The sequence below is a fragment of the Lycorma delicatula genome, chromosome 4 (assembly GCF_047948215.1).
Source record: "Lycorma delicatula isolate Av1 chromosome 4, ASM4794821v1, whole genome shotgun sequence".
NCBI lineage: Eukaryota > Metazoa > Arthropoda > Insecta > Hemiptera > Fulgoridae > Lycorma > Lycorma delicatula.
In genome coordinates, this window is record NC_134458.1 from 195,720,522 (window position 1) to 195,742,293 (window position 21,772).

The 21,772-nt window shown below is 31.4% G+C and overlaps 1 protein-coding gene across 1 annotated transcript in view; it reads left to right on the top strand.

The window, feature by feature from the left end:
- The first annotated feature begins 260 nt into the window (after positions 1–260).
- LOC142324184 (uncharacterized) overlaps positions 261–21,772 on the top strand; it is a 315,884-nt gene continuing 294,372 nt past the window's right edge. Inside the window, exon 1 of the mRNA XM_075364931.1 lies at positions 261–779. The gene's annotated coding sequence lies outside the window, so the exon portion shown is untranslated. The remainder of the gene's footprint in view (positions 780–21,772) is intronic.

A 21,772-nucleotide genomic window follows, 5' to 3' on the forward strand; every position in this document is an offset into this window, starting at 1 on the left:
TAATTTTCGAAAATATAGCCCTCAAATCCCTCTGGGATGACATAAAAAAGCAATTAAAAAATGTGTAAAAATAACATTATAAAATGAATATCCAAAGTAAATTTATTGTAATATATTATATTATATTATATAAACAGCACGCGATTATTTTAATACTGGGATATCAGTCCGTCAATAAATAAAAGGGAAATTTTATTGGATAAAGGGAAATTTATTTACTGACATTAGACATTTGATCAACAGTTCTGCGTGATGTTTGGATGTGTATAAACAAGTGTCAGTGATCAAAAAATTAAATTATTTCTTTCAAAAGATATATATTAAATTTTAAACTTATATACAATTCATTATTTCGTAAAATATTAAATAACAATTTTTAATTAAATCTTGTGTTTTTTTTTTTTTATTTTAATTGAACTAGAATTCGTGATGCAAACTCATTGTGAAATCATTTTATTTAAAATTAATAGAATAATATGTTATTCTTGTAAAAAGCCGTTACAAAATTTGTAATATTTTTATTTGAGTTACAAAACATTTATTATACGATTAATTTTAGTTAATAAAATGATTAATAGAAACTAAATTTATATTTACAAATTAATTCATATACCATACTTAGTTATTGTGCTGCGTTAATTAAATTATTATAAATTTCATTTATATAAATTCTTTAAAATATCGAAAAATATTATTAGTGCAAAAACGTTCGTGAATAATTCAGGATTTTCTATAACAAAAATCTACGATTACAACTTCAAAGTGAATTCTTGTGACATGTAAGTAAATTTTTTATTATAATAATTATTATTATTATTATTATTATTATTATTTTATATATATATATATATATATATATAATACAGAACGAAATTTCGCACAACAAAGTATTAAAATTATATATAATTTTAAAACAGCTTACCAAATTCCAATTTGATTTCCTCGAGCGCTTTCGGCTATTCTGCCATCTTCATAAGGATAATTATGATTAACATATATAAATAAATAAATATATATATATATATATGTATATATAATTTTATTATGTAAGATTATAGTTGTACATATGTTAATCATAATTATCTTAATGAAGATGGCAGAATATCCGAAAGCGCTCGAGGAAATCAAATTAGAATTTGGTAAGCTGTTTTAAAATTACATATAATATTTATTATGCCAAACGGTGCCGTGTTCGAAAAACTAAAAGAATTAAAATATGGTCATGAGTTTTCAATTTTTATTAATAGGTCGTGTATTTAATTTTATTATTATTATATTAATAATTAAATTATTTGCAGCATATGTTCGCAGTAATTTCTAGGTGTATGAAAGATGTAAAAGTTGGTCGAGATCTGAATCCGGAGTTCGAAGATTATTCGGAAACGTAAAGCTGAATTATTGAATAATAAATCAACTCTAAATCCCTATGAGCTGTGTATGAATTTATAAAAAAAATAATAAAATAAAAAAAATGGAAATTTATATATTGCGTAATATAAGATTTATATATATATATATATATATATATATATATATATATATATATATATATTCAGTTCATTACTTCAATATATAAGAAAAATAGGGCCTTTCCTATTTTTCCCCCACAGTGGTCCTTTTTTACGTTTAATATTACGTATTGTATATTTTATATTTTCTTCCAAATCGGCGGGTTTTTGCAACTAATTAAAAATATAATTTAACCGTACTTAACCTACGCTCGCTTCGCTCGCAACCTATTTTTTTTGTATCTACTCGTTGATTTTATTCAAACATGGATGGGTCTTCCAAATGTTTCTTTGAGAGGTCCAATATAAACGTTATTCTTAAAAATATAATCTAACCAAAATTAACCTACACTCGCTAACCTCGACAAGCGAGCGTAGGTTACTGGGTTAGTCAAGTGGTTAAACTCGTCATCGCAAATCAGCTTTCAAATCCTAGTAAAGGCAGTAACTTTTAGACAGATTTAAATACTACATCGTGGATACCCGTGTTCTTTGTCGGTTGGGTTTCAATTAACCACGTCGACCTCTTACTTGGTTTTTTCTTTTTAGTCTCCGGAACCACCGTAAGGAATTATTTCAGAGGATGCATGAATTTAAATGAAGTACAGTCTAAGATCGACCGTTCCTGGGATGTGTGATTCTTCAGATGAAAGGCCAAGTGGTACCGTCTCGGCCTTCCATCCGGAGGTCCCGGGTTCGAATCCCGATCAGGCATGGCATTTTCACATACGCTGCAAATCATTCATATCATCTTCTGAAGCAATACCTAATGTCGGACTCGGGAGGTTAAACAGAAAAAAGTCACGAAAGAACACAGGTATCCACGATCTAGTATTCAGATCCATATAAAAGTGTCTTTACTAGGATTTGAACCTTAGAACTTTCGATTTCGAAATCAGCTGATTCGTGATGACGAGTTCACCACTAGACCAAACCGGTGGGTTACGAATGGTCGACCTGAGGCTACGCAAGGCATACATATAATCTTCTGAAGTAATACCTTACGGTTCCGGAAGCTAAACAAAAAAAGAAAGATTATATTCGTAATTTCTCTGGAAGTACCTTCAAATACCCGCTAATTAATATAATACGTAATAAGTAACGTAAAAACCCCCAATGCGGGGGAGAAACAGTAAAGGCCCAAAAAATGAATACAGTCGCTACAAAATATTGATACAGTCACCGGCAGATCCCTACACATTTCCTCTATAAAAACCTTTTTAACGACAAATGTTTTGTAAACAATCAACGGAAAAAATCTGAAATTTCCACATACTAATAGTTATTTACCGGTTCATCGCGTGCAGAAAAAATCTAAGATATTTAAATAGGGCTCATAAATCTTATAATAATTAAACATACTTTGTAATCAAATAACTGATGAAATCCGAACTTCTACATAGTAAGACCTATTAAGGTGACTCTTCAAACAACAATCTGATGGAACTAAAAATCACAAATTTATTTTCTGAATCGATTCGGTACGAAAAGTAAAAAAAAAAAAGATTCAATATTTAACAATATAATGTTCTCTAAGGGCTTACACGATCAAAACAAACAACTCTGCATTTCCTCATCCTTTGACAGTAATAACAATTTTTATTTATGAAGAAAAATGATTTAATATTTTCTTCCATCGCTTTATCGATTATTTATATAACCGAAAGACATTACGTAAAGAAAAATGAATGAGCAAATACTAAGAAATAATCAATTAAAAACTAATTCATTAAGTTACATATTTCAAATATTATTTTATTTCAAAGTAGGTCGTCAAACGAGGAGTTACCTTGTATAATAATACATAAAAAAATAATATAAAATATAAAAATTAATTAATTAAGTTCACACGTGAACTATAATATAAGTATTATATATATATATATATATATAATACGTCTAACCTTCTACAATCTCTCATGCATATTACTATACACAATTATAAAACACCGGGTGATATTAAAGTATGGAAACAATCTTATACTACATATATGAGAGGTATTTGATGGCAGAAAGTAATGGGGTTCTACATAGTTAAAAAATATCTGCGTTATGGTAGGTTTTTAATTTTTGTACCCCATCTTGGATCAAACTTAATCTTTTTAAACGAGAAGGTGGGGACATATGACACATGATTTCTATTTAAAATTGTACACAAAAATAACGGTAAAACCATCTTTTTTTTGTTATCGAGTTATAAACATTTAAAGTTGCAACGATTGAATATCGTGTTAAAAATAAAACGAGGTAAAACATGCTGCATGAATAATATTATTGCATTTTACATTCATAACGCATACAACAAAATTTAAACAGTACTATAATATTGATAATAATAAACGGTAACTAATAATAAGCCACACAACAAATTAAACGGCTATATCAACTGATACTATTTACTTTAAATAAATGTTTTCGATCGTAAATTACTAATGAAATAAATTTTGAAAGCATACCGTTTTACCATAAATGTTCAAAATGCTTCCCCCTACAGCTGTGTGCTAACCTCAAGTTATATCTGTTAATAACTTGTATCATGTCTGTGGTACAAGAGCAGATTCGTCAGTTATCCTTTACAATTCGTTAATTTCTGCAGGTTTTGTTCTATAAACATTGTGTTTCAGGTACCCCGAAAAAGGTAATCCACTAGAGACAGGTCTGCGGACCTGGCAGGCCATTCTACGGCTACTCTTTCTAGACAGGTCTGCGGACCTGGCAGGCCATTCTACGGCTACTCTTTCTTTTTTTTCTAGTCTCCGGAACCACCTCATAGGTATTACTTGAGGGGATGATATTTATGAATGTAAATGAAGTGTAGTTTTGTACAGTCCTGAGATATGTAATTGAAACCCGACGGCCAAAGAACACCGGTTTCCATGATCTAGTATTCAAGTCCTTATAAAAGAAGATGCCTTTACTAGCATTTGAACCGTAGAACTCTCAACTTCGAAATCAGCTGATTTGCGATGACGAGCTAACCACTAGACCAACCTGGTTGGTCTACAACTACTCTACGACTTATCCAGCAACTTGGAAATTGTTCATTTAAAACTTTCCGTGCCCTTAGATAATAATGTAGTGGTGCCCCGTCTTGCTGAAACCATACGTTATTATTTAATTCTTGTTCGACATTTTTCCGGATATTTGGTAAAATCCTATCGGGTAACAAGTCGCAGTAAGCATCTCCTGTAAGATTGTCATCTAAAATAAAAGGCCCTACAATACAATGACGAACATAATAAGCATACTATTGTTTGCATTATGGATATAAAATGGAAGAAAATTGTTCATGCAGCGCAATTTACCTCGTTTTGTTGTTAACACGATTTTTCAGTCGTTGCAAGTTTGAATCCTTATAACTCGATAACGAACGCATTAACAGAAAAACTGGTTTCATCATTGTTTTTCTTGTAAAATTTAAAACGAAATCATATGTTAAATGCCCATGTTCCAATTTTTAAAAAAATAAGTTTGACCCAATATGGAGGAAAAAAATTAAAAATCTATCATATTGCAGATTTTTTTTTAACTATGTAGAACCCTATTTCTTTCTGTCTCCAAATACCTCTCAGATATGCATTATAACGCTGTTTCCATCCATAAGTATCACTCTGTATATTACAATAACGACGACATTTCTGTGCATTATTTTTATTGATTACTGGTTTTTTTTTGCGAATGACTTTTATACATGTAGCGTTCGTTTATTCCAGGATAGTAATATTTATAATGAAAATAAAAGTTAAAATAAACTTTTACAAAATAAAACTTAAACACTTGAGTTAAAAATGTTATGTTTTATTCTTAAAATCCATATTTAAAAAAAAAAAATAGTTGATCAGGCCCTCAAAAAAACCCGGATATTTTTTAAACTGTTATTTATTCATTTATTAAAAATTTATTCTAGAAAATATTCAGTTAAAAATAATAAAAAATTTCTTTATCGTATTTTACTTCAATCTAAATATTTTTAATTAATAACATTTCTTTAATAATAGTTTTAAAGCACAGGAAGAGATTGACTTCGATGATAAAGATATATAAAATACGATAAAAGAATACATAAATCCGGTCATAAATTAACTTAAATTTATACGAAGGTAAATGTGGATATTTAAATATTCCTTTAGATTCAGAAGCTGAAATCGCAATACGTGTTTAAAAATAGATAAAATGAAATCATTTAAGAGTAAAATTTATTCCGACAAAAGTGCATTACAAGTTCCGTAAAAATTATATAAAGGTTACGATGTGGAACAAAAAGCCTTTTATTGTTCTACATCACGCAAAATTACATATAAGTAAATTTTTGTAGGTGGGAAAGGGTGATGTAAAAACGTTTACATGAATTCCAAAAATGCATGAAAAACTATATAAGTAGTTCTATTTATTCGCACGACATTTCTATTTTAATAAAAATTATACCCCCTCCCACTCATGCTCGCTATCACTATCTCTCGCTATCCGTTTTTCACACACTCTCAGTCTTTCTCAAATTTTTATAATTAATAATAAAATATACATGCAGTACTTTTATATATTAGCAAAATAAAATAACTAATTTAAAATACCGTTAACGCTGAATTATGAAACGTTACATAAATAATAATAAATTGATTTTATGGAAAAAATACTGATCATACAGTTGTAGGACTTTCCCGTCACGCGGCTGTTTTCTGATGCACGGCTTACACACGCGCGCGCGCACACACAAACTTAATTTAAAATATTTATCATTTTATATAAATACAATATTTTTTCGTTTATTTAATTCAATGATTCAGGTTAAAGCGCGCACGCATACCGTACTTCATTTGCTCGGATGTAGCGGTACTAGCAGCCACTTTAAATATTATTCATTAATTCCACGGCTCACCTGTAACGTTACAACATAACAGACGACTACAGCAGTTGTCCGGTCGCTACGTGGTATGTGGGGTGTGTAAGGGGTGGAGGGGTTGGCTGGGTTAAGATCCCTTTTTGATGGGGGAACAGATTTGTGGATCCAACGAGATTATAATAGGAAAACTGCAACGAAATGAAAAAGACCGCTGTACTGCCTTCTACAGCGTTTCAAAATTATTACTATTTTTTGTAGCGGGAGTGCAATTTAGCAAACAAATTTTTATACAAAAGATTTTTTTAATAATTGTTCGCAAAAATATTTTTAAAAAAAATGCAACGAAAATCACTCCCTTGTACTGTACTACCTTCTGTAACTCTTCAAAATTAAAACCATTTTTAGGGGTTGCGGTGAAATTTACCAAAAAACGTTTTTACAAAAGTCGTTTACTTTATTAAGTCACAAAATTATCAAAAAATAAATAAATAATCTTAATTATGCAAAATCTGGAGACAATTTAGTTTTTTAGCTTGAGTCCCCTACCTTCTCACCTTTTGATTGAAAATTTAGCGGTATCAATGCCGCATATATATAAGTGATCTGACCGAGATTGGTAAAAATCGGTCGAGTAGTTCTGGAGATATAAGGTGATTTATAGGTCAACACCGAACACATACACATACATACGAACATTAACATCCGGAAAATTAACCGTCGTGCGTGACTATCATGTTAACTCCTAAAGTTTATATATGCGGTCTACGTACGGATCACATACGACGTTCAATCAAAATCTTAAACTTTATTGTCTTAAAAACAATAGCACAATGTCAAAGAGAATTATAAGGTAAAAATAGTTATTTTATTATTTCACATTTTTACGTTTTTTTTCGTCCTGGGTTTTTAAAATTTTTATAGCGTAAAAATATTATTTAAAATACAAAAATATTTTACCGAATCTCCATTCATTTTTTTTTTTTTAATATATGTTTTATTTATTTTTAGTGAACATTTTGAATAAGGTAGTAGTAATTGACCTCACGCAAACGGAATTTATTTTTAATTAAAATCTTTAAACCATAATGTGACAATGATTGTTTCTTACATCAGAAAATCGTTTTTATTAAATTTAATCAAAACTTTTTTTAGTTCCGTTAATGAGTTACAATAAAAACGGTATTCAAATCAAGCTGCCGTCGATCGAATTAAAAAGAATATGTTCTCTTTTAAATATAACAAATTAAAATTAGATATTTTTCAAAATTCCACATATGAAAGAAAAAAATAATTATTCCATTATTGATTTGACTGGTTTAATGCGATATTTGATTTCATTCTAAAGAAATATTTTGAATATCCTCTTACAACAAATAATTTTATTAACAGCTAATTAAAAAATTTTTAAATATATCAAACCGGTCTGTTTTTAAATATCCGCTGGCATTTTCGTCTTGTTTTCAGAGATTTGTGAAGCGATTACAGCTTGTCTTTCTTGCGGGACAGAATGTATAAGCAAGCTAAGCTCAAATCAATGCGATGATAATTAGTCCTACTAGACGATAGGTTCAGTTTGCTCACCGCAGTGAATTACTAAATAAATAACATCATTAGTTTTAAAAAAAGCAGCTGCATCTAAAATTGTATGTTTCGTATTTAACATGCGTCACAATTATTCTACGGCATATCTAAACAGATATTATTAAGCAGTAAATTATATACGTTTTTGTTTGAAATCATCATACATACGTAATACGAATTTCAATGAAATAACTGTCACTCGGAATTACTTTTTTTTTGTTTATTTTTGAAATTTAAGAAATTTTTATTTTCTCGACTATGTATTTATACTGTACAACAACACAGTACACTACGGTCGTTCGGGAAGCTTTTGACCTATGACACAGAGATGGCGCAAGCATGACCAAATAAAAATATATTTGTGAAGTTAAATGGAATGCTGCGAAGTTTCAGATGCGTGAGTTTATTTGCTTGTTTTAAGCGGTCGAATAAATCAAACAAGTTTTAACATCTTCTAAAAAACACATGAATAAAATTGAAGTTTGAGCTATTACAAAATACTTTGTTTTGTTTTAACAGCGACAAACACTAAAAGGATTCTTTCTCTTTGTTTTCGATCGTAAAAAAGTAGGCAGCTGTATTTAAACGCGGTCGTACATCCATCCTGACTCCATAGGAGAAGACACCCGCCTTTTGATGATCCTGGTTGCTCCACTACCCCCTCAGTTCCAAGCCACGATGGGCTATACCAGAAGTCGTCTTTTAGATCCTCCAAACTCGATAAAACACAGTCATCAGTTTGGCCTCTGTCAAGATGCCACCGATGCGAATTCCTCGAAGGACATTTCCATCAGCGTTAAAACCCATCGACTAACAAATGATAATTTTCAAACTCACCTAAATCGAATACAAAAAAAAAACAAAAAAAATCTGATAACCAGTAAAAATTTACAACTTGAGCTACAACAAAATATTAATCTCATACCCTCAAAAATTGTTCGCAACATCGCAATTTTGACATACCATACCAAAGCGACTAAAATTACCAATCCCACGAACATACCAAACAACAACTGGAGAGCACAGTTGCCGAATGCGCCTACTCTGGCGGAAAAATACCCAAACGAGTCCCTAGCCACCCAGGCTACTAATCTACACTAAACATCCTCTGCAGTCCTATCGAGCGCTAAAAACCTAAAATTCTTTCAGAAATGTGCCACTTATCTCTATTCTTCCAGTTAGACTGCAAATCCAGACTCAAATAAATACCCTCAAGCTCCCTGACCACCTCTGCGTGCCTGAACTCATATTTTGAGCAGTCGTACAGGACGTTATATGCATCAACCAATGTTAAACATTAAGAATATTGATCCGAGTCAGTCAAGCCAAACGTCGTACATCCACTCAATTACATGAATGCTTGGAACGCCAGAACGCTGCTATGACAGAGATCGTCAAAATAATGCCCAATATCGTTTTTAATGATCGCCGCCTGAAGGTACGCGAGCTTGCTGAAAGGGAAAAATCTCAAACACTTTGTCCGCTATATATATTTTTTTTCAGTGTTTTAGGTATTAAAATTTCCGGTCGATAGGTGCCCGGTTTGTTAACATGACCAAACATTTTTCGGGCTGAACACTTCTCGAGGGTGTTTAAACTTATTTAAACGCGATTCCACTCAGTTTCTTCGACATTTTATAATAGCAAATGAAACACGGATTCAACATTACACGCCAGAGGCCAAACAGTTGGTGGGAGCAGGTGAAAGTACACTGAAGAAAACAAACACGGTTCCATATGAAGGAAAAGTCACAGCTACTGTTTTTTAGGATTCTCGTGACGCGGTGCTCATAGATTAAAAAAAAAATGCGGGACCATCACCGGGGAGTAATAAATACTCTTCACTACTGAACCGATTGAAAAATCTAATCAGACTAAACGTCCACACGGCCAAAAAGAAAGCATTCTTTCACCACGATAATGTACCTGCACAAAATTCTCGGGTTACACTGCAAAATCGTGACCTGAGCTTGGAAGCGCTTCTACATGCGCCGCATTCACCGGATTTGGATCCCAGTGATTACTTTCACTTCCAATCCTGAAGTAAGGGCTCATTAGATAAAAATTAACTTCAAATGATGAGATCAACGCCGATAAAACCACTTATTTAACAGAGTTGGACAAATCGTGTTGTACTAAGGTTATTGAAAAGCTAGAAAATCGTTTCTGTTAATCTACTATCGAGTTACACAAGATAACTATGTTAATTATTTTTTTTTAATTTCTAAAAATTTCGTTTTCTTTGTGACACCGAAAACCTTCTTCGCTGTGTATACATACGAAAAGTATCCAAATCAAATCAAATTTTATATTTCAGGAGTTTTGCGTATCTTGATTTTTTGTAACCCTTTCTTGTCAATGAAAATCACGATATTAATTTTTTTAAATTCCGAAAGTATTTACTGACGTATCCAACTGTATGTTGGCTTGTTTTTTCTTTGATCACTCCAGACCGGATGGATTTATTCAGCTAAAATTTGGCATATTCTGTAAATGGATCGTCGATGAGGTTTTATTTTGTCATAATCGGTCAAAGGGGATAGGAAAATATGTACCTGATCGGTCCCGTACCTTAAACTTTTATACAACGGTTAGGTAACTTTTTTCACGTAATTTTCTGATGTTTTCAAATCCCCGTAAACGGGTGAGAATGAAAACCTTTTTTTTCCTTTTTGGTCGTTTCTGGATTTAAAACCACATTCTTTTACTAATTGTCTTTAGCTGATGAAACTGCCTTGTTTTTCACGGGCTCGTCATGGGATGAGGTTATAAGATCAGCTGAAGAAAGTCATCGGGGTGTCAATGTTTGGTTTAACGAACATCTACTAAACATAAATGTGACAGCTGTACGCCAAAAGCATTGTTTTATATATTACCAAATTATAAAAATCTCTAATAGCAGTAATTCATCATATAATCTGAGGCCACCTAGTATCACCTATCGCTGCAGAAGACGTTTCATATATATTTCTACTAAACTGATAAATGTTATTCCTACTAAATTTGCGTAAAGCAGAGTGAATAAAAACCTCCTTAAGGAAATAGACGAACGAATAATAACAAATGATGTGTATTAATTATAAACGTGTTTTTGCCATCCAGACTAAATGACATATAATTAGTTAATTTTCTCATTTAATTTTAATAACGTTTTGGTTTTTTAAATAAAATCCTATAACGGAATCTAATCCAAACTAAGGAAGGCAAACTTATTAAGGGTAAATTTATAATTATAGTCATAATATTATTTTATATAATTACAAAATAGTGTTAACAACTTAAAAGAATATTAATATTCATTTTGCTCTAATTTAATTGATTTGTTTATTCTTTCGTCGTTTTTCTAAGATAATACGTTTAAATTTTAAATGATCTCAGTCTTTAACAATCAAGTGTTTGTTTGTAAGAACTTTTATTTATTTATGTAAAAACCTTAATTTTTAAAAAATAGTTTTAATTTTTAAACTCTCTTTTTAAAGATATTATATAAAGTGGTTCATACCTGGGCACAGGTTATCCTTTGCAATTATTATTTTTCCTAACGACATATTTTACTCGTAATTCTTTTTTAGCTCATATTTTGTATAAGGGAAATAAAGGTTAATTCATTCATTCAATTAGTATGTCCCCGTTGGTAAATCAAACAGTGTTCAATATAGATATTAAATAAATCATGAAAAATACTTCACGGGATGTGTTTTGATTTAATTTTTTGCATAAGGCTGAAGAGAGTTTGCATCGAGTTGCAGAGGGTGCTAGCGACGCCCCTCGATATATACGATATATACGCCCCACGATATATATATATATATATATATATATATATATATTTATATATGTTTACGGTAAATTTGATTAATCTGGTGATCATACATAATTACCTGTTAATATGTATAATCGCCTCCAATGTTGAAAAATTTAATCATATATAGCAATTTATTAACACATACCGGTCATTTTAAATATATTCTCCAGCGCTCGCTGGTGTATTTGATAAATAAAACCGAGAAAGCATGTCAGATGAGCAGTGGCGACTAACCGCTTTTATAACCTATAATATAACGTCATTTAGTTACACCAGCGCTGTTGGGCTGAACGAGAACGACAACTGAGTCTGCATTCTTAAGTTACTTAAGTTGCTGGCCTTCATTGCGCGGGTGGTAGCGGATCGGGCTTTCATCCGGAGGTCCCGGGTTCGAATCCCGGTTTGTGTCGCTGTCAGTCAGCTACAGGCATTTGATCGCATAAGCCATTTACTCTTCAATATCGTTTCATTAATTTTATCGAACATTAATCTCACCGATTGCAAGGTGCGATCGGTGATTCGATTTTAAACTCCGTCCGGTTGAAATTCAGTAATAGCTTGTTGTGAAATACCTGTTGACAAAAGGAGTAGTAAGTCTACAAAAATTAGTATTTTATTCGACATCGATGAAACAAGATCTGGGCATTATCGGTCTTTATCAGTCACGAGAAGAAACCATCAAAGCAAAAAGGTAAACTTAAAAAGGTTACTGGGTGCTATATAATGATAATGATTGAAGTGGCCCGTACACTAGGGAATGTAACAGTTCCACGACAACACTCTTGGTCGTGTTGTTCAAAACGCGGATTGGACGATCCTCTGTAGAATATGTGTCTGACATCATCCGATTTTTATCTATTCTTGAAAAAAATACAGTCCAATGACGACGACTGGTTCAACGAAAAAACAAGGGAGCTCTTTAACGAAGGAATCGTCAAATTTATCTCCTGATCTAAAAAATGCTTGGATATCAATGAGAATTATTTTAAAAACAATTTACGACATTTTTTTAAAATAAAAGCAATGAGTTTCAGGAATAATAAATTGTCGTTAGTGTATCCCAATACGCAAAAATATTTTTTTTTTCTTTTTCTCGATGAATTATTCACCGTAGAATATTACAGAAGAGATGGTTGTACGTGGAAATGTGGAAATGAAATTTTCTAGCGTATGAAAAATCCCATGCCTGACCAGGATTAGAACCCGGGACCCCAGGATGAAAGACCGAGACGCTACCACTCCGCCATTTTTATTAGTGTTCCGAAACTTACTAACCGCTGGGCCGATCCGAATGATTCTTTTACTATCGTTTCAACTCATCCTCTGAAGCGATATTAAGTCCTCAGTCTCTTATCTTGCAAGAACAGCTTACTTTTAATTTATTCACTGGGAATATAGCATTTCAGAGAGAATCAAAAGTTAAAACAGAATATCGGAAACTTTTCTTTTCATTAAAACTTTTTATTAAAGGTATCTTTTAGAATTGAACTGTCTTTTCAATTCGAGTAATATTCAACCGCTTTAAGGAAAGCCCAAATCTGACTTTTTGCAAAAATTATAGCAACAATTCTTTTAATAGAAATGTCACGACAAATTCTACATAGGTTTCTGAGGTGTAAAGTATGCGACTGCTAATACACACATATGCTTATATGTATGTACGTATCCATCTACGTACGTAAACCGGAATAACGGCACATCGATGACCTTCCCCCCACATTTGCACATTTTAAAATTTAACTCTACTTTTAATTAAAAAGGAATTCATAAAATTACTATATTATATATTTATTTAATTAACTTTTAAGTGAAATAGAAAAATTCAAAAAATGGAATTTTTATGACTATTTCGTCGGTCGTTAGCAGTTTTTGGACTTCCCGGGTGACCATCATCTTGAATAAAGTACTACAATTTTTAAATTCAACGACCCTCTTTTTTACAATCGAAAATGAAGGAGAAAAATCCTTTAAACCGTAATCTAACTCTTTTTTTAAGTGTCCGTCGGGGTTAATCCTTTTCAAGAGCTCAAACTTCAACTTTATCCATTTTTCAGAAAATAACACGATTAATTTGCTTTACTAGATCGCCACAAATAAATAACTAAACGTGCACGCTGTACCTTTGCAGCGCACCATCTAAAAAATCGAACTTTTGGTCAGTATATTGTACCATCTCTGTGTCAGACGGATAACCTTCTAAACGCTGTAATATATTACAAAAGTTCAACTTTATAAGTTGAGTATTTGTCAACAGAACTTTTTTTTTTAACGGACGGGAATGTGACTACCCGTATTCCGATAACGATACACAATTGTCAACACCCGAATATTGCTTATTTTAAGTTTTCCGTCTATATAGCAGCTATAGATGTATACAAGGGAAACTATGGTAAAGGGTCAAAATCGGGCATATCCGGTTCTCACCGAATCTTGACGAACTGACCCCTAAGGACGCCATAATACCAAAAAATGGCATCAAAATTTGTGCGACAAAATGTAAGTACGTAAGTATGTATGTTGGCGTGTAAATCGCCTAAATCTCCAGAACTACTTGACCGATTTTCACCAAACTTGGCTATAATATTTCTATAGTAGGGATATTGATGTTATTAAATTTTCAATCCAAAAGGTCAGATGGTGATGGTACAGGGGAAAAAACGAAATAGTCTCCAGAGTTGGCATGATTAAGGTTATATATATATATATATATTTTTTTTTTTTTAATTTTGTGAATATTAATGAGGTAAGCAATTTTGTAAAATAAAGTTTTGCTAAATTTCACCCCACCCCTAAAAATGGTTTTAATTCTGAAGAATTAGAGAAGGCAATACAGTACAAGTAGGTGATTTTCGTTGCATTTTTCTTTTAAATATTTTTGCGAACAATTATAAAAAATTAATCTTTTATGTAAAAATGTTTTTGCTAAATTGCACCCCCACTCCAAAAAATAGTAATAATTTTTAAACGTTGTAAAAGGCAGAAAGCGGTTGTTTTTCGTTGCAGTTTTTCTATTAGCATCTTGTTGGATCCACAAATTTCTTCCCCATCAAAGCCCCCATCAAAGGGTTTTAACCCATTTATAGTACATAATACAATTTATTATATAGTTGTTAGTTTATTTTTTTGTCGTAATTTTTTTTTAATTCTGATTTTTTTTTGGTACTGTAATGTTTTTATTTTTTAATTTTTGTTTATAAATATTTATTTAGAATTATATTTGTGTTTTGGGGATAAAAAGGAAAAAATTGAGGTTAGAACTGTGTTAAAAAATCACAACTCAAGAAACAGATAAAAGTTTTCGGGATTTTGAAGCTTTTCGTTGTAAACGTTTTTGTTGTTAGTGCGCTAAATTCATGAACGTTATTTAGTTACAATTGGAAAAACATTTAATAAAATCATGTGTAATGAAACATAAACCACGTAACATTTTCGGGGTGAGCCATTGGGCTGCCTTTTTTTGGTAGTATCAATAATTATATACTTTTATAATAATTATATTTTTTTATTAACGAAATTTAATAAAAAAACTTTGTAAATTATACCACCATTTAACTTGTCACTTTAATAAATTAAACTACAATGGAGAGTATTACAATAGACCGGCCGTCCATCTTAAAGAGATATTTAAATTTTGTCTTTTTCATTCCTACAAACAATATATAGGTTAGGAGCAACATTAATAGACACCAGCAATCTCTCAACGTACAATATATAATAATCAATCTCCACTACTAACCACAGAGATAGATGTCTTGTGTTGCTATATAAGCGATACCGTCCAAATTGAACATGAATGGAATATTTAAACTTCGCACTCAAGTGCTCATTAAACCCATTCAACCATACTGTAACCACCGCAAAGCGGCTGACGTCATTAATATACGTATAAGTAAAAATTACAGTAATACTATTACTACCCGATAAAATAATCACTCAATAGCGGTTAACTCTGTAAAAAAAATAAAACCGATAAAATAATATTCATGTACATAAGTATTGCGTGTCTCTTAAGTAATATGTATGTAATTGCGGATGGAAAATAACTTTTCTAGAAATCTTCATTTATTTAGCGGGGTCGTCTGAAAGGTTCTCGGCCTGGGACAGAGATGGCGCAAGTATGAAAAAATGACTATGATTTTTGTCAAATATTATCCTTTAGATGGAAAGCTGTGAAGTTTCCGAGGTGTGCGTACAGTTGCTGTTTGCGATCTAGTAAAGCAAACAGGTTTTGATATTTTCTGAAAAATGGATCAAATTAAAGTTTCAACTATTACTTTCTATTAAAAGACTATAAACAGAGTTAGATACTATTTTAAAGGATTCTTTCCCTTCGTTTTCAAAAATAAAACATCGGGTTGATGAATTTAAACTTGGTCGGCACGGAATGCCCAAAATAGTCACAAAAATCCAATACCGTTTTAAACGACTGCCGACTGTAGGTACGCGACTCTGTTAACATCGCAAACGTGTCGGTAAATCGCGTCCACTACAATTTACACGATGTTTTGGATTTGAACAAAAGCTTTACTAGATGGGTGCCGCGTTCGTTAACAGTCAGCCGAAAACGTATTCGACTGAACACTTCTGGGGAGGTGTAGACTTATTTAAACGGAATTCCGCTGTTCACGACAGTAGATGAAACATGGATTCACCATTATACACTAGAGACCAAACCGTGGATGGGAGCGGGTGAAAATGCGCTACAGAATGCCAAAGCTTTTTATGCAAGAAAAATCACGACTATGTTTTTGCAGGAAAAGTCACGGATACGGTGCTCATTCACAATTTTTAAAAGGTTGAACAATCACCGTGGAGTGTGAAGTTTCATTACTGAACCGACTTAAAGAGCGTTATTCAAGCTAAATATGTGCTCTTTCACCAAGCTAATACGTTTGCACATACATTTCAAGTTGTTGCAAAATTCCCCGACCTACGCTTCGACGTGCTTCTACATTTGTGCATTCCCCGGACGACAACGTGCATTCACCGGATTTGGCTCACAGCGATTACTTCCCTTTCCAAAAACTGAAGAAATGGCTCTCTGGATAAAGAGTCACTTAAAATAATGAGGGCAAAGCCGAGACGATCGTTTATTTTGCAAATCTGGAAAAATCGCATTATACTGAAGGTATTAAAAAGTTAGAAAGACGTTTAAATGTATGATACAGCAAGGCGTATTGAAAATTACAAAAAAAGTTTCTGAAGTGTTGTTTTCTTTGTCAGGCCGAGAAGTTTCTGAACGACCCTCGATGGGTCGACAAAATTCGACACCGAATTTTGTGTTTCACGTCGGATATCTTAAAAACTACTGCAGTTAACAGTTCTGGGACCTATTTTATCCTATTTCCCAGCTCAAATTATTTAAGAAAACACCAACTTTCCTCCTTAATTTTCATCCTAAAAATTACAGTAGAGCTTTTTTTATTAGAAGAGTTGAAACCTGGGCGGAATCTTCGGCTAGCCGCAACTCGAAAACAAAGCATTTCCATAACTATGTTCATATTAATTTTTTTTTTTCATTATTAAAATTATATAAATAATGGATATACGAGATACGACTTATGTTAACACTAAGGAAAATTATGCAGTACACACAGAAAATTAATCTCAACCAAATCAATAAAATTTTGCTTTTACGGTAGGCAAATCTAATCTTAACCAAATTAACTATAAAGTTTTTCCGTTCACAAAACTCAACAATTTCTAACCAAGGTTATTTCTACTGATTACAAGCAAACTGATATTTGTTCAGTTAATTAACAGTTCTCTCTATTTGTTTGGAGGGAAACCCTTTGTTTCCCTCCAAACCCACCTTTTTTTTATCGAATCACAGATATTTAAACTATAGAATTGAATTACGACTTCGTTTATTTAAATTTAAATTTATGGTAATAAAAGGAGACTACACACATACTTTAATCAGGCAAACATCAGCTGCCAAACCTCGACATCAATTTAAAATTCTGCTTACTTAAACATGAAAATCGAAAGCATTTTTAAAAAATTACGACTCCAACACGACAATATTTAGTCTTAAATGAAAAGGAAGCAAATTTTTATTAAATTAGTAAGCTAGGGAAGACTAGAATATACTGGATGATAAGGCATGAAGGGGGTTCAGATATCATTAATACCTCATTAGGAAGGCTAAAAGACACAAATAATCTATATTTAATTTTTTACCGGTCTCCGGAAACAGAAAGTTTATTTATTTTAAAAGCAAGTCGAATATATTCGACTCAAATAAATTATTTATTTCTCAAATCAGTTTTGTAACTACTGCCGGGTCTGGTTGTGTGTATAGGAAAATATAATTATCTCTACCGGCTTGCCAGGCCCCACGTAGCTGTAGAGTAAGTGTTAATAAACCGTTTAATATGCAGTCTGGAATAGACTCAGGTCGACCACTCCCGAAACGTGTGTTTTAATTGAAACCCGACCACCAATGAATACCGGTATCCGCAGTGTAGCATTCAAATCCAACTACCTTTATAAGGACTCGAACCTTAGAACTCTAGACTTCGAAAATAACCTAATTTTGCGATGACGAGTTTAACCACTCGACTAACTCGGATTAATTAAAACTTCAATTAACTAAAGAAAGTACACTGTTAGAAAATAAAAATTTCTAAATAACAACACCACTGTTTTTTTTATCTTTTCCTAATTTGGAGACGTTTATGGAAAGAAAAAGTCTGATCGTATATGGTAACATTTAAATTTGTGTTAACTTACAAGGAATGAGGGTTGTAAGATATTGCAAAAAAGTTGTCATAATAAAAAAGCAGAAGAACCCGTTTAAGGTTAAAAAATAAATGGTTTAACATTTCAATCAAATTAAAATAAACTTCAACCTGAATTTTATTAAAATTTGTTCAACCGTAAGTGCCGTGATGCCTAGACTAAAAGAAAAATTTAGAATTTATTTCGTTTTGTGTATGAAACACAAAGATATCAACAAAACTTGTATATAGAAAACTTTGATTGTAAGTAAATAATTCTGCAAACATCATGGAAAAAGGCGCCCGCGAGCTCAATGTAAGTATACCCACCTACACATGTTTAATAAGTGATAAAATTAATTTTTTTTTTAAATCCACAAAGCCGTTTTGAAGAAACATACCTACTGCAGCGCCTCCTGGTGGGTTATAATCGTAAAACATGTTCAAGAACCTGCTCTAAAGTGATAACTATATAATTCAAAAAACCACATCGAAATCGGTCTAGTAGTTTTTGAGGAAAATGGTAACATATACTCACACGCGCGCGCACGCACACACACACAATCTCTTACGCAAAACGCATATACCCTCTCCGTTCCGTCATAGGTAAAAATTAAAATAAAAAATACGTTCAACAAAAATTAGATACAAATCAAAATCAAGTCGTTCGTTAGAATGATGCCGGCGAGAGTTTGTCCGCCTGCGGAAACACTGAAGACTTTTACTCTGACCAAATCGCAAACCGACATTTCAAAATTTTTAAAACTGTTTATAATATTAAAAAAATTATAATTTTGATGAAATAATGTGATATATCATCGCAGAAATAGATGTTCTTAATGAATATATGTATTTTTTTTCCGATAAATATGTGATAATCTTTGTAACTTCACGTTTTTTAATTTGAAAATGTGAAACTTTTGTTCTTCTAACACTGATTTATTTCCTTGTTTACGAATCGCGTCGCTAGATAGCAGTACTTGATACTACAAGGTAGCGTGTGCTTGAAATAATAAAGTTTAAAAGAGATGATCCAAGTTTTATTAAAAAAAGGAATAAATAAAGCAGAAATAAATTGGTAAAATTTTTATTCTACAATTAGAATTATTTGGTGGCGTTCGGGTCGTGATATTTCGAAAAATTGTATTTATGGTCAGATTTAGCTCATATTCGGAATGTGTATTAGTTACGTGAAAAGACATATTTTTGCAAAAAAAATGAAAAAAAAGATTTTCATTCATGAATATCGGGTGCTATTTGATGAGAATTTTGAAGTCGTTTTTTCATAAAAATAAGAAGAATCTTATTATTAACAGATGACTAGTTATTGACTAGACTTAATATATCGTCCAATCAACCGATTGCATGATTTCTGATCGAGTATATTCTTGCTGTTCTACTCGAGTCGAAAAGCTCTTTAATTTAGGTTAAATTTTTTTCAGTGCATTTGGTAAAATCTTTTCAACCTGATCAGTATTAGTTTCATAGGTAATTTGTTTTATAATTCTGATGCTCACAATATTAACACAAAATAACAACGCTTTTTAAAAATAGCATCAGTGTAACATAAACTATCATTTGAAGTTTTTACCTATGAATAATAAATAAATTTTAACAATGAGTAATATTTAATGTTTTTTTTTTTTTTTTTAAATAGGTCTTTATTAGGTGATTGTACACGTCCAATTCATATTTTTTCAAGTAAAAACTTGATTATAATTTTAAAAATCAATTTAGTGATATAAGGCCAAACTAAAACACATACTTAAAATAACATAATTAATTATAAAATGAAAAAATTTTAGCAAATAACACAATTTTAACATATTTTTAGTCGTCAATAGATATTATGTGTCGAGGTTAAAAAAGTTTTGAATATGATTGTAAATTTTGCAATTGTAATGGTTTTAAATTCGAATAACTTCGTAAACGTTTGATAACTTTCGTTCAATTTCCGAACACTTTTATGATATACTGTATAATGGAGAACACTAAAAATGTAATCTTCCTCAAAACTTTATCGAAGATGAATTGATTTTTTTCTGGTATATCTTAGGCATTTCTTAGTCAAATAAATACAATAAAGTTTTTGATATTTTTAATATTTTAAAGAATAAAAATACTTAAATTTAAAATAATAAAAGTCTAATTTTGAAATTAGAAAACCGTTCCTTCATCTTCTAGAAAATTATATTCTGATTTCAATACTCATTTCATATTTTTTTTCAGCTCGCAGTATTAGCTACATTTTCGGTATACGCATTCCAGAAAGCGGTCGTAAAACTTATCAGTTTCATATACGAATTCTTGTTGAAGCATAATCAATACTCCAACATCTTCAGTAGATTATCTTTGAAGCATCGATACAAAAATAAAAATAGTTTCAATTTAACGAACGAACAGAAAATAAAAAAACATATGATATCCAAACTACCAAAACAAAAAAATTGTTAAGGTTTCAGCGAGAGTTTGCCGTCAATTGAAATCATCAAAAATCGAAAAACAAAATTCAACAATTTATTTATTTATAGTTCTTTAAAAAGACATTGTCCGAGTCAAAAAAGTACAGATATATATGAAAGGCGAGATAATAATTACTTATTTTTCCTACTTCAATTTCTCAAACGCAAAAATAAACACCGTTATATATTTTCTTCCTTCTCTACTAATATTGTAACTAAATGATAGAACTTTTTTAATATAAAACACACGAAATTATCAAGAAATGATTGGAGATAAACAATTTTTTATTCTTATTTAACAAAATATAAAAAAATGGCAAAAATATCTCCTATTTTCCTAGATAATTCGTAACTGTCCATTTTAGAAAAAATATGGAGATAGAGAGAGAGAGAGAGAGAGAAAGAGATAAAAGTTTTATTATTAAATGTTACCCACAATATCATCGGTTGCAAATCGAAGAAGATTATTCGGGAACATTTTTCAAGTACTTATATTACACATAGCACGTTCAGATTTTGCCTCAAATAACTTTTTGATATGATAGATCAACACGCTAAATTTTAACAAAATCGGTCTGACAGTTTTTGCTAAATAATTTTTCGATCCAGATTTAAAGCAAAAAAAAAGCGAATTTTCCAAATTGCGTAGAGCCTGAAATAAAGTTACTAGATACTTGAAAACTGAATCGCATATATAACAGAGCACTTAAACTTTTAAATTCATTTTCAAAAATTTAAATCGGTTAATTAGGAGACCCTAGGAAAGTTTTTAAACATACATTCAATTTTAACAAACAAAAGTATAGGTTTTATTTTAAAAATCGGTGCCTTGCAAGCTAGAACGTTCAGATATC